The sequence below is a fragment of the Setaria italica genome, chromosome V, assembly GCF_000263155.2.
Source record: "Setaria italica strain Yugu1 chromosome V, Setaria_italica_v2.0, whole genome shotgun sequence".
NCBI classification, from domain to species: domain Eukaryota; kingdom Viridiplantae; phylum Streptophyta; class Magnoliopsida; order Poales; family Poaceae; genus Setaria; species Setaria italica.
Genome location: NC_028454.1, coordinates 4,916,598 through 4,931,462, shown reverse-complemented (window position 1 = coordinate 4,931,462; position 14,865 = coordinate 4,916,598).

The following is a 14,865-nucleotide window of genomic DNA, read 5'->3' as shown; positions in this document are numbered from 1 at the left end:
GGCTTGAAGAATGCTGGTGCTACGTATCAGAGAGCCATGAACTACATTTTTCACAAACTCATTGGCCTCCTGGTGGAAATCTACATCGATGACGTTGTGGTCAAGTCCAAAAGCCACGAGGAACATCTAGCCGATTTGCGAAGGGTGCTAGAGTGCACCAAGAAGCATGGTCTTAAGATGAATCCCAACAAATGCGCTTTCGGCGTCTCCGCCGGGCAGTTCTTAGGATTCATGGTACACGAACGTGGCATAGAAGTCAATCAGAAGACTATAGCGGCCATCAACAAAGTCATCGCCCCACAGAACAAAACTGAGCTACAGTCTCTAATTGGCAAGGTAAACTTCATCAGAAGGTTTATATCTAATCTATCTGGACGAATTCAGGCGTTCACGCCACTTCTGAAGTTGAAGCCAGACCAGGAATTTATATGGGGAGAGGAACAGCGCAAGGCATTGGAAGATATCAAGCGATACTTGGTCTCACCGCCAGTTTTGGTTCCCCCTCAAACTGGCAAGCCGTTTAAACTATATTTATCAGCCGATGAAAAAGCTATTGGGTCGGCTCTAGTCCAAGAGTTTGAAGGCAAAGAACGGGTCATTTATTACGTCAGTAGAAGACTCCTGGACGCCGAAACAAGATATCCTCCAGTGGAGCGTTTGTGTTTGTGTCTTTACTTTTCGTGCACCAAACTCAGGCACTATCTACTGTCGGCAGAATGTATAGTCGTATGCAAAGATGATGTAGTGAAGTACATGCTGTCGCTGCCGATATTGAAAGGACGAATCGGTAAATGGATCTTAGCTTTATCAGAGTTTGACCTACGGTATGAATCGGCAAAAGCCGTCAAGGGTCAAGTCATGGCCGATTTCGTCGCCCAGCACTGTGGGCCGGAGACAGCCTTCGTGGAACTAGCGTCTTGGCAGTTATTTTTTGATGGGTCATCATGCGGAGTCGGATCAGGAATCGGCATCGTTCTCATATCGCCTCGGGGGGCAAGATATGATTTTTCTCTGCCGATAGAAACCGCCGCCACAAACAATCAAGCGGAGTACAGAGCTGTATTAAAAGGCTTACGATTATTGAGAGAAGTCAAGGCCGATTCTGTTGAGGTCTTCGGAGATTCGATGCTAATTGTGGATCAACTAACCGGAAGGGCTGAGTGCAAAGATGACATATTACGAATTCATCACGAAGATTGCTTACAACTTTTAAAAGAATTCAAATCGGCAGTAATCGAGCATGTCCCAAGAAACCGTAACGAGGAAGCAAACAAACTCGCTCAACACGCATCTGGGTATCGGCCGATTCCGGGCGCCATGGCCTTAGAGCTTGCAGCTGACGATTGGCGTAAAGAAATTGCCGATTACCTGAAGGATCCGTCTAAAAAGGTGGAGCGACGAGTGCGCTTTCACGCTACCAAGTACGTATTGCTTGAAGATGATCTGTTCTACCGAACGATCGATGGTGTTCTTCTTAAATGCCTTGGGACAGAAGAAGCCAAAACTCTAATGGGAGAAATCCATGAAGGGGTATGCGGAGCTCACCAATCAGCACATAAGATGAAGTGGATGATCAGAAACAACGGGTACTATTGGCCTACGATCCTCAAAGACTGTTTCAAATATTATAAGGGTTGTCAGGAGTGTCAAAAGTTTGGAAATGTCCAGCGTGCACCCGCATCGGCCATGAATCCCATCATCAAACCATGGCCGTTCAGAGGGTGGGGAATAGACCTTATCGGCCAAATTTATCCACCGTCGAGCAAGGGGCACAAGTTTATTCTGGTTGCTACTGATTACTTCACCAAATGGGTGGAGGCAATCCCACTAAGGACTGTGACTTCGGCTATCGTGGCCGATTTCGTAAGGGATCATATCGTCTACCGATTCGGTATCCCTCAAACTATAACAACCGATCAAGGAACAATGTTCACATCGGGGGAATTTGAGGAATTTACGACCGATATGGGCATCAAATTGTTAAATTCTTCTCCGTATTACGCTCAAGCCAATGGTCAAGCAGAATCTTCCAACAAAGGAATAATCAAGTTGATCAAAAGGAAGATTGAAGAATACCCGAAGAAGTGGCACCTATGTTTGACCGAAGCCCTGTGGGCATACAGAATGGCCTGTCATGGGGCTACCAAGTTATCTCCCTATCAGTTGGTATACGGTCACGATGCAGTACTTCCATGGGAGTCGAGGACAGGATCAAGGCGCATTTCACTTCAGGACCAATTGTCAGCCAATGACTACTCATCTCTGATGAAGGAAGAACTTGATGATTTGGCCGGCCAACGACTAAGGGCTCTGATAAGTATCGAAGAGAATAAAAAGAGAGTGGCCAGGTGGTACGATAAAAAGGTCAAAGTCAAGCAGTTCTCCCCCGGAGATTTGGTATGGAAGTTGGTACTACCGATCGGGTCGAAAGATCCTAAATTCGGCAAATGGTCTCCTACCTGGGAAGGGCCGTATAAAATCGGCAGATGCGCTCCACGGAATGCCTATATCTTGGAAACAATAGAAGGAGAAGAATTCACTAGAGCTCTGAATGGGAGATACTTAAAAAGATATTACCCAAGTATATGGGTCGGTGCCTAAGGAATCAACACGATCATACATGACCGATACGATTCGGTTTTCAGACGCACATAAAGTCGACTGGAACGGCCGATTACATTCATTCGGTACGGGCGACAGATTACATGGCCGACAAAACACTAGGTCGCCCTTAGAATAAAAATACAAAAAACGAACTAACTGTTCTTCTTCCGGGATGCCTTCCCATTCCGCCCCAGCTCAGTTTGAAGGCGCGCAGCCTCTGCCGCTGCAAGAATAACGGGCCGAGGAAGCAAACGAACCCTATCGGTGGAAGACCGTTGGCCGTCGTTCCTCTCCATGTGGTCCAGGATCGCGCGGGTCGCCGAGGTGACGTCATCTCCAGGAACGTCACGATGACAACCCCTTACGGTTGGATATCGGCGAAGGCTTTCATTCACCACGGCATCCAAAACTACACGAGCCTCTGCGGTAATGTGGTCTTGGAGCTCCTCTTGATGGGCCAAAATCAGAGCCTTGTCCTCCGGGGTCAAAGGGTCTTCAGAATGGATGCACTCGATAGCACGCACGAGCTCCGGACCAAGGCGTTGGGGCTCAAACAAAGAAGGAATAAGGTGACGCATTCATTTCCTAAGATCTAAGAGGAGGAGGCGGAACGTCACCTGATTGACAGAAGAGGATGACGACGAAGCCATGACGAAGTAGTCGCGCCGATGAGAGGAAAAGGAAAGGCGAAATGGGAGCCAGATCGATGCTATCGGGAGGAGGCGCCGAGGTCGATATTTATGGGGGAAAATACGTGGAGATTTGATAAGGCCACGTCCCATCGGTAATAAGGAGGGCAGTAAATAGAAGGCATCGCGAAGGGTCGGTCAAAGAAGGCAGTAAATGTTCGTACAAAGCGGTCAGTGTTTTACAGATTACCCAAAAGGGTATCGATAGCCGTGATGGCCCGACGCCGAATCTGATCGGCAGAGTCAAGAACCCGTTGGTCTTCTTCTGCCGATCCAGGGACCTCCGATGCGTTGCGGTGGAGTCTCAGAGCCTCTTGAGCAAAACGCTGCCTCTCCCGTGTCAAATCGGCAATAGCAGAGGGTAAATCTTGAAGTCTGTTCTCTTCGGCGCTGATTGCCTTCGTCACTTGCTCCATCTCTTTAGCAAGTTCTGCCCTCCGTCGTTTGAGGCGATCTATTTCACTAATGATCGCCGGGCGTGAATCTTCTAGGACATGGATACGCCGATTCGCTTCTTGAGCCTGACGCTTAAAGGCATTTTCATCTTCACGAATCTTGGCCAGTTTCGCGCGATCGGCCATATGCCGAAGGGCCCTAAAGACGGGAATCCTCATGGACTCAATAAAGGCCGCCGGTGCCAAGGCCTCTTCCGCTTCCTCTGGTACTCGTCCGCTGACGTCACTGAATAACTGCCGAATCGGCGAAGCATCTTCTACCAATCGGCCGATGTCCCCTTGCAGGAGGGATCGGATGTTGGTAAGTTTAGCTCGGACGTCGTCAGGAACGGAGCTTAGAGCGACTTGACGGGACGCAACTTCCTCATCATCAGAAAGAGCAACCGCAAAGGAGAAAAGGCTGTTGTTGGGAGAGTCTTGTTCCTAAGAAGATAAGGAAAATGGGTGAATCGGCGTAGAATCAGAGCAAATCGGCTGGGTGAAAGCTAGTTATGAATTTACCATTTTAAAGCGAATTTCTTCATACTGCGTTGGTAAAGCCGTTGTGTCTGGCTCAGTGGCCTGTGCCATGGGTTCATCCGATGAAGAGGACTCCACAATAATTGGCGCGGAGCTCGGGCCAACTCCCTGGGAAGAAATCGGTTGTCGGGAAGCACTTGGTGTGCCGATGGCCTGCGTTAGAAATCGGTTAAGCACATTACACGGATACCCAAAGGAAATCCGTAAGATGGGTACTATACCTCAATGGATGAGGGCAAGGGTGCGTTGGCGTCCGGTCGAGTTCTCGCCGATTGTGGTATTTCCGTAGCGGTGCTCTGAGAAATACAGAGTTAAGAAAAAGTTAATATTTAAATAACGATCGGAGATGGCAAAATTCGGACTTACCTGCATGGCTTCCAACAATAATGACGCGGCAGCCACTCCGGCTTGTATGACGGTTTGAGTATCAGCACTTTGTGTGGCCTGGGGTGGTGCAGTCAAGGTTTCTGCCGATACGAGCACAGGAGGGTCCACCGATTCCGTACGAGCCCGAACTCGGCGACTGGTTTTCTTGACGACCTTCTTATGAACCTTCTTCGATCGACCAGCAATTATGTCAACTGACGGAGCGTCGTGGCCGATAAGAGGATAAGTGGTGTACGGATAGTTCTCCATAAGTCGACCGCTGCGGCTGTGCGTTGGAGGGGCTTGATTCTCGGCCTAAAGAAACAATGAAATCATTAGTGCTCAATTATGTTGAAAAGAATAAAATCGGTAATCAGAAATACCTCGGTGTTGGGATCAATGTTGGCCGGATCTAGAAGGTTGCAGTATGCCGATGCTGAGTTGCAGAATAAAAATTGCTTCCATTCGGCCTACCAAAGTTTGAACGGCTGGATGGCAAATGGATATAATAGCCAGTCATTCAAATTAATCGTACTGGAGTCCGGAATTCGGTCTCGCAGCCGACAATAATCCAGGCCAGTTTTAAGCGCTTCTCTGAACTTAATTCGGCCAGCAAAATACACCCGTATCGGCAATTGACCCATGCCGAATTGTCGTGCGGCAGCAGACGGGTTGTAGAATTCGTATGTAGGGGCATCTTTCCCCGAAAAGAAGTTGGCCGGTAAGAGTCCTGGTTTGATCAGTTCTTCATAAAGATCTTCATCAAACCGGCCAGAAGTTGAATCGAAGCAGGAGGGGAGCTCGAAAACTGGAATGTCCCGCTGATATGGAAACCAGATAGTTGCGTCCTCATTAAATCCATTATAAAAGCACCGAAAGTACTCGGCTACCTTTGTAGCGGAATACGCACAACTTGGAAAAGCTGACGCTGCTTCACCATAAGACATGCATCGGCGACGCTCGGTAGGGTCCTCCGCCGATTCGATATTGGGAAACATCATATGGTCCACTGGTTGCCGGGTAATTCTGTTCATATAAAGGTTCAACCATAGATTGACAAACCACCAAGGCCCACCTGGCTTGCCGATTGGTTCTCCCTTGGAAAGTTTTATGCCGATTTGATGGAGCATATGGTATACGGCACCCAGAAGATGTTTCCCGAGAGGAATATGGTTTCCTCTAGACAGTGCTTCAGCTAAAGATTGGGTGTTGGTTGTTGGGCCGGCGGCTCTTCCACAGAAAAGGTGTTTTTCTAGCCACATCATCAGGAAAGCGGTGTGTTCCCTGTTATCAACAGTACCGGTCTTCTTGTTATTATTGATAAAGCCCTTCCAGCCGCCGATTCCTCTTGTGTCCAGCCGATGCGACGGTACGGTCAGAAGTTGGAAAGGATTGTCAGGGGAGGATATGTCCAGGCCAGTCAAGAGGACCACATCGGCCAGAGTGGGGGTCATAGGACCGTGTCCAAATAAGAACGCATTAAGTGCGTCAGACCAAAAATAGGAAGCCGCCATCACTAGCGGCTCGTTTTTCTCCATTTGCGACAGGGAGAGGTTGATACATTGGCCGATTTTGAGCTCATCCCACGAGACGCTCCTTGACGCGGCCACCCGTTGGTACCATTCTCTCCAACCTGGAGTTTCATTCGGCCAAGATCTAAAAGTGCTTGCCCATTGATCAAAGTTCATATCGGACCGTTTGAAAGGTATCCGATCAGTTTCCAAATCTATAAGATCCGCCGGATCTGGGTCTCCCATAGGACCAAGGCAAACAAGGCCAGGACTGCCTGTGAGGTGAATAGTAATTCTATGTCTAACCGCCTAAAAAAGGAAAGGGGGCATAGGAGTGTAAGGAGTAGATCTAAGAGGAATATATTGCCGATAGGTGAAGGATTCGGTATTTACCTCCGGGATAAAGTTCTGAGTAATCGGCGTGGTCGCCGACGCAGACGCAGATGACGGGGCCGTGACGGGGACCGCCATTGGGATTTCTGATGAAGCTTTTTCATCTGCGGGAGAGGTGACGGCCGTCGCTATCACCACCGGAGGCGCTATCCCTGGAGCATCGCGTGCGGGGGAGTTGCCGGAAGGAGTCGCCATTGAAGGGAAAGGGGAAGAAGTGACAGGAGCTGGAACTAGAAGACTTCGATGGCAAGGGAGAATTGAAGAAAGAAGGATGTGCGCGCGTTGGAAAAAGAGACGTGAGCTTGAAGAAGAGCTGCGGTGAAATGTTATTTATAGGGTGCCTGAAGAAAGGGTAAAGATGGAATTTTCACCGCGCCGGCGCGTCGAGTTTTTCGGGGTAGTGGCTGTCGTGGGCGCCCGTTTCAAAAATTGTAATGATCAGCCGGGAGACCGCGAAACGGAAGGATATTTTCACTGCGGCCGTTTCGGAGGGGAGGTTATAAAGAATTTCGAAGTAAAAGACTGTGTTTTACTCCGAAACTGGGGGGCATGTGTTGACGCCGGATTTCGTCATCAGTAGAATCGGCGCCAAGGAGGAAAGAACTCGAAGAAGTACGGTTGGGAATCGGTCAAATGGTGCTATAATGTAGAATCGGCCGGTAGCTTTTACTTCGCTTCAGGGTGAATGCACCAGATCCCCAATCGGCAATCCTTTGCCGATAAGAAATCGGCCGATTAGGAAGATGGACTAAGTTGGGCCTGTATGGGCTTGGAAAGATGGAAGGATAAGGTGGAGGTCGGCCCACGAAGCGTGGGGTAACTAGTTTAGCACGGATTGTGCTTGTAGATATTTGTTTTCTGTTTGAATTAGAGATAGAGTTCTAGTCGGTTAATAAGATTATTTGTACGGGGCTATAAATAGCTACCTTTGTGAATCTGTAAACATCAACAATCAATCAATACAACAAATTACTTTCTTCGTATTTACTTTCGAGCAGGCGACTTCGCCATTACTTTTCCTTCTCACGAGTTCGTGCGGGTTGGCGGGGCTGCATCATCTTGATCTCCGGCCGATTCTGTAAGTTCCGCTTATCGAGTAATATCTAGGCTTTAACTTCCGGCGCATCGCTGTCGTTTCGTTTAGATTTATTCATCAGTTATCGATATTAACTAGATTCATAGGTTTTTACCTGTTTTCCTAGTTTTTATCACCAGTTATCTCGCTAGGAATCGGTAGTATCGGCTTTCATTACTTTCTGTTGTTAGATCCATTCGTTGCCGATTAGATCTTTTCCTAGTGCTGTTATTACAAGCTTTGTACCGATTACTTTAGTATTTTTCTGTCTACAAGGCTAAGGGATCGTGCTGTCTTATAGCCGATTTCATTATCACAGTGAATCGGCCGATTTGCCGATAAACTCTCTCGATCGGAAACTTAGCCGATCGTAGTTTCTGAATTTGACACGTGTTCTTCCTTGCCAATCAACAGGTCAGATTGGCTGGCACGCCGCGCGAACCGCACCAGGGCATTCACCCGAACAGGAGCTAAGCAGATTTTCCCGGGTCGTGTGTCGGTCGCTGGGATTCGGTTGACCGATTTCTAGCGCCAACAATATGAATTAGTCTATTTTCTGAAATCAAATCAATTAGCAAGGAATTAATTTGAAAATTCGGAAATGGTTTCATAATCCTTTTAAGAGATTCTAGAGCACTTTGGAAAGATTAGGCCGGGAAGTTAGCGGGTCGACAAAGTTAGCAGGCTGTGTCAGAGGTTAGAGAGGGTAGTTAATTTAGTTAGCTTTAGATTCATATTTGAATTTTAGAATTCAAATATAAACCACACTCAAAGAACCAATAAACCAATGAAGATGCAAATCACACTAATGTGGAGATTGTCCTTTGCATACAAAGCAATTTAATTTATTTAATTACTAGGAATGGCGAGAGGGCATAGGAAAACAGCCTTATGATTTTGAACGAACACCTCAAGCACAAAATTTTTTGAAAACCCACATTTTTTTGCAAATAATAACATTCCGGAAAAATTCGGGATGTTATAGATTGGGCCACGTGGCCCCTCCTCGACCACCCCGATGGGGGCCGGTCACTTGATCAGATGGTGATGCATTCAATACGCCTCCCACCCGCCCATGTATGGAGGCATGGAAGGAGCAGAGGGGTCGACCTTGAACCCACGGACCAAGGGGTGAAGCCCCTCCCTACGGACTGCTCCAACACAGGGAAGGAGCGCCATTAAGGCCCGAATGAAGCAACCGAGGAACAGATGATACGATAGAGCCAAGCACTCCCGTGGCGCCCAACCAGGGCCAGAATGGGACACCCACGTCAGCCTGGCGTCCACTAGCAGGGGCCCTGGGGTAGAGCGGTAGCCTTAGGGGTGCTCGACCACTCTGGAAAGATCGACACGTGTGGCACGCCGAGAGAAGCCACAGCCATGGGCCACATGATCATCCACCAGCTCTTGGCACGACCTCCAGACAGTTGTGCATGACCGTGCCATGCCGCAAGGAACACAGACGTGATGGAGGCCATACTCAGAATGGCCAGCGCTGCGCCATACTCATAATGTACTCCTTTATTATTCACCTCCTCCTCCCCCCGGTGTGGATGATATAAAGAACGCAATGCTAGTGTATTCACTGCGATTGCCTGAGGATTCTTCAGAAGAGGAGGAGGAGGAGGATGAAATCGAGTCCTTTAGCAGCTCTGATTCTGACACTGAGGATGACTTTGTGTGGTAGCCGGGCGCCCTTAAGGGGGGCAAGTCTTCCTCCAGTGCGTGGAGACGGCATGCTGATGATGACGAGGATGTTGATTTGGCATCGCTGCCAAAGAGATAGCGAACTGATGTGCCCAAGAGACGCATTAGGCGTGACTTCGCGTTGATGATGCGCCCCCGCCGGTAATAACTTTTGCGGAAGGGCAAGGTGTAGAGGTGCGAGTACCCTTGTACTTGTTGTATGTAGTGTTGACTACTTATCGTTGAATTCTTCTTCCTGCAGGCTATTGGTGAAGTAGTCAAGACCATGAAAATGGCTGCTGTTGAAGTGTTTGGTGCCGCGGAGACGGCTACCAACAATATGATCGATGTTGCCGAGATAGCGGCCGGCGATTCGACTATTGTGGCGGATAGGGCCGCCGGTGATGTGGACATGACTCTAGAGACAACTTCTCCATGTGTGACTGTGGAGGCAGAGGTGACTGGCGGCAGTGTAGCCAGATCAGCGGAGACGGATATGAGTGAAGTAGTCAAGATGCCAAAGGCTATATCTAATGCTACACCGTCCGAAGTTTCTAGAGGCGGAGATCGCATGGATACCAGTGGCAACCGTGTGGCCACCGCTGCCCAAGTAATTACTACGGGTATTGGTGACAACCTTGGGGCTCCGCTACCTGCCCCATCAAGTGTATTAATTCCCAGTACCTTGCCGATGCGCTTGGCGAGGAAAGTTCCTCTGGTACCTCACCGGTCGGCCAGGTGAGAACCCTGGCAATGTATTTAAGTACTGATTTTTATATCGAGTAGTTGTTCTCTGGTTCTTATACTTTGTTGTGTGTAGGCCATCTTCGAATGTTGATCTTGGCACGGCGAGCACAGGCCCAACAGCTGATGATGGAGGCCGCTCAGCTGCGGACCCAGCCCCCACACCTGTCATTGATTTGATGGAGGAGAATTTGATGCTGGCGATAGATTTCGGCACTGTGCCCTTGGTGGCCGCGTTGTTGTAGGACGTGATCAGCTCCCTACAGGACGTAGAGCTGTCAGGCCCCTAAACTACCTGAATCGATGCCCGAAGCAGTGTCAGTTGGAGGACCGTCTGCATCAGACATATTGGATGCCGTTCCTCTCAAATCTACGGGTACTGAAGCCCCCAAGTTTGAGGCTGCGCACATCCTTGAATCTATTGCAGCCACTACAGGGACATCATTAGAGGCAGGGGCGTCGTTTTGTATGGAACTAGTCTTGGTGCCCGGCGCGAAGACTGATTCAGCGGTTGGAGATCCGTTGCGGCAAAGGGAGATCGAGGCTTTTGAGAGCCCCCTGTTCGATTCGCAGGCCATGTCCTCTGTCTTGGAGATGAACCAGTGTTTCGTGGCGTATACCAAGGTGAGTTCTAATCTTAACTTTTGCATTCTTCTGGCTTGAGTCAAGTGACTAGTTTTTTGCTTAGAGTACTAATTCTTTTGTACTCAGAATCTATTTGAGAAGTCTCGTCAGAATGTTCAACTTCTGCAGGAGCAAAGCGAGGCTGCGCGCCACGTTGAGCTTCTGGAGAAGGAAATTAGTGAAGAGCGTCAGGAGACTTCCCAATTTCTGGAGAGGTATGATGGCGTCGTGGCGTCATTCCAAGTGGAGAGGCGGGAATTTGAAGGCGAGAGGCAGCGCATATTTGCGTGCAACAAATCCTTGCACTATAAAGTTGAGGGTGAGTACTTGTGCGTGCTATCTTTGAGTTGTTTGTTGTTTGTGGTTTGTCCTCTGACTACCCATTGCTGTTTTGCAGAGTTGAAAAGCCTGATTACCGTGTTGAAGAACACGATAAATGACTAGAAGAATGCCTACTGCCAACTAACGGAAGAGCGTGAAGAGCTCAAGGGCCGGTTGGAGACGGTGGAGCGTGACTTGGAGAAGGAATCCAAGATGCGTCGAGACAGTGAGATCAGCCTAGTAAGGGCTATGACCACCATCAAGGCACAACAAGAACATCTCCAGGAGTTGTCCAATGCGGCGCAACTTGTGGCGAATATGGTGGAGCCCCTAGCGGAGGGAGTAGAGCCCCATCCTTTGGTTGACAGGATCAGGGATGTGCCGGTGAGGATTACCAGCCTAATCCAAGGCATGGCCAAGTCGGTGTCCAAACAGCTGCTGGGGTTCGTCAAGTTGTTCTATCCTAAGGCTGACCTGTCTCCAGTGGCGGAGGGTGTTGCTGCAGATTGCTCGGACGAAACGTATCGATGATACTTGGAAGAATTGGACCCATTGCCGAGGAGGTGGCCAAGTTTATCAACCTGCAGTAGACTTTTAGACTTCCTCTGGTTATAACTGCTCCTGAACTCGTGTCTTTGTACAGGGATCTTTTGAAATGAATTGAATGTTTTGTTTTCTTGCCACTTTCGACTTGTGCCTCTGCAGTAGTCTGAGTGTACTGTCAAGCATAATGTCTCTTAGGCTGAATGAACTCTGATTCACGAGTTGTTTGTTGAAGTTGACTAATAAGTAGTCTGTAGCTGCCACATGGTGAGACTACGCAGCCATTGATGAGCTCATGTGGTGAGAGTACTCCGCCTCCTGCTCTTGCATTATTGCTAATGTACCTGAGTATGTGCACGAGAGTACTATTGTCTTGTTTCTCTGATTCTACGCTATTGCGAGTGTACCAGAGAGGACGCACGAGAGTACTATGCGCACCTTGTCTTTTGCAATCAGGGTGAGTCACATGCAGTCAGTCGGATTTTCACGTGGGTACTGTACTTGTGCTAGGCGGTGGGGCGAGCTTTGCATTGTGTAGTCACGGGTGTGTGGTGGCGACTCTTGGATGGTAGCTCGGCTTCTGACTATAAATAGAGCCTCGTCCGCTTCTAGGAACCCATGGCTCGGATTATAGTGATGCTTGGCCTTAGGCTTCTTCTCTTTGACAGTTGTGAGCTTCAATTGAGTGCCCCGGTGCTAGAAGATTCCTCATATTGTGGTTCCACATTCCCTCAACATATCCTTGAACCGAGTCCGGTGGCTGCGATGCTAGAAGAATCCTCGTACTAGGAAGTGCCGTGCACCCTAGCTTTTCCCCTGCTCTCTAGATGAGTCAACACAAGAGCTCGCTTGCTGAGAAAGGCAAGCGTCGCGGTCTTTATCCAGCTGTCTGGTTGAGAATGGTGGTGTGGTTCCATGGGCGCAGCTTTCTTGCGTGCCCTTGTTTCTTTTCGCTACACCTCGACGCTTCTTGCTCCGAGGTGTAGAGTAGTCCTGGGGCTGTTCACACACGCTTTGTGTGATATAGTAAAAGCATGTGACTTCTATTGTAATTGCCAGTAGGCAGTTGCTTGTAGTCGTTATTGAGCACTTTTGTTGTACTCTTGTCATTCTGACTTCCTGAGGTGGAAGCACTAATGTATCCTGCAAGATTCATTAATATGAAAAATGCATGATATAACTAGTCAAAATGAGTAGTCTTGTGTACTCTTTTTTGTCGACTTGTTGGCTACTTGCGCCGCTGGTCCGCTTTTGCGAACTTGGAGAGTGAGTTGAATAACTCATGCAGACTTGTGACTACAAGCCATGGTGGGGCATGATGGCCCAGAGAACTGAATAGCTCATGGATTGCTGCTGACCCACCTTTGCGAGCCGCGATTGAGTTTAGGTAACTTTTGTAGAATTGTAACCACAAATCGTACTGAGGTGCTGAGGCCCAGAGAGCTTAATAGCTCATAGTTGCAGTTGACCCGCCTTTGCGAGCCCCTATGTGAGTTCAATAACTCAAGTAGACGTGTAACTACAAGCCGTACTGGGGCGCTGAGGTCCAGAGAGCTGAATAGCTCGAAGTTGCTACTGACCCGCTTTTGCGGGCCGCAATTGAGTTGAATAACTCAAGCAGACTTGTTATTACAAGCCAAACTTAGAGTGCCAGGGCCCAGAGAGCTGAATAGCTCAAGGTTGCTGCTGACTCGCCTTTGCAAGCTGCAATTGAGGTGAGGACATGTAGTTGAATGTCGTCAAAAAGTAATTTCATTAGTATAAAAGAGGTTGAGGCCAGTGGCCTGTGTACAATGCCCCGTAGTCTACTAACTAGGGGTAGAACCGACAGAGATGCTCGATGTTCCATGAGTTCTTGACGTCTTCATCGGAGAGATGCTGCAGCCTGTATGATCATGGGCCTCTAACCTTGGATACAATGTAAGGCCCTTCCCATGGAGAATTGAGTTTGTACAGCCCTGTGGTGTCTTGTATACGCTTGAGGACCATGTCACCAATGTTGAAGGAACGTTCTTTGACGTTGCGATCATGGTAACGGCGGAGTCCATGAAGATATCTTGCTGACTGGATGAGTGCCACAGCGGGATTCTTCTAGGCTGTCTATGTCTAGACGCCTTGTTTCTTTTACCACGCCTTCGTCATACTGTTCGACTGTGGGGGACTTCCACATGACGCCGGCAGGTAGTATGGCTTCTGATCCGTAGACCAAAAAGTAGGGCGATTGTCCCGTGGGCTTGCACGTTTGAGTACGTAGCCCCCAGAGAATGTTGGGTAGTTGTTTGAGCCACTTGCCTCCTTTGGTGTTGCCAATGTCGTGCAGCCTTTTCTTGAGAGCCTCCAGTAGCATCCCGTTGGTGCGCTCAACTTGGCCATTGGCTCTTGGATAAGCGTCAGAGACATAACGGACGTCAATTCCACTATTTTCACAGTACTCCCAGAATGCATGATTGTTGAAACTGGAACCTAGATCTGTGATGATCTGGTTTGGGAATCCGTAGCGGTGGACGATATCGCCGAGGAAGTCGAGTACTCTGTCTGCCTTGGGGCAAGTGACAGGCTTTACTTCAATCCACTTAGTGAACTTGTTGATAGCTACTTGTACTCAATTGAATCCTCCTGGCGTTGTTGGGAGCAGACCAATCATGTCAAGCCCCCAGCAAGCAAAGGGCCAAGTTGGAGGTATGGTAATGAGTTTGTAGGCAGGGGCATGCTGCTGCTTGGCGAAGAACTAGCAACCTTGGCATCGGCGGACTAGTTCTTCAGCGTCTGCCAGTGCGATTGGCCAATAGAATGGTGCTCTGAATGCTTTGCCCACTATCGTGCGTGAGGATGCGTGATTACCACAGATTCCTTTGTGTATCTCTTCTAGTATGTCCTTACCATCTTCTCGTGTGACCCACTTCATGAGTACTCCTGAAGATGTGCCCCTCTGTAGAGCTTACTGTTGGAGGTATGCCCTAGAGGCAATCATAGAGATGATGATATTCCATTTGTATCCATGATTTGTATATTGTGTTCATTGAATATCCATTAAAGGCTACTTGAATTGATTTGCAATTATGTGAATTGTATGTGAAACTCTTTACTTGTATGGTTATTCTAAAGTTGTCCCTAGTAGGAGTTCATGCGAGGACACACATGAATATTAGACTAGCACATGTATTAGTTGATGACTATGTTTCACAAGTCATGGACATGGAGATGTTGAACTAATAGTGTGGACACATGTGGAGACATGTGCTAGGACTGACCCAACACGAGAAGTAGTTCTCTCTTTAAACAACATATACGCTTTGTCCTTAGACCTGAGATTGTCGCATGTATTCTAGATGTGG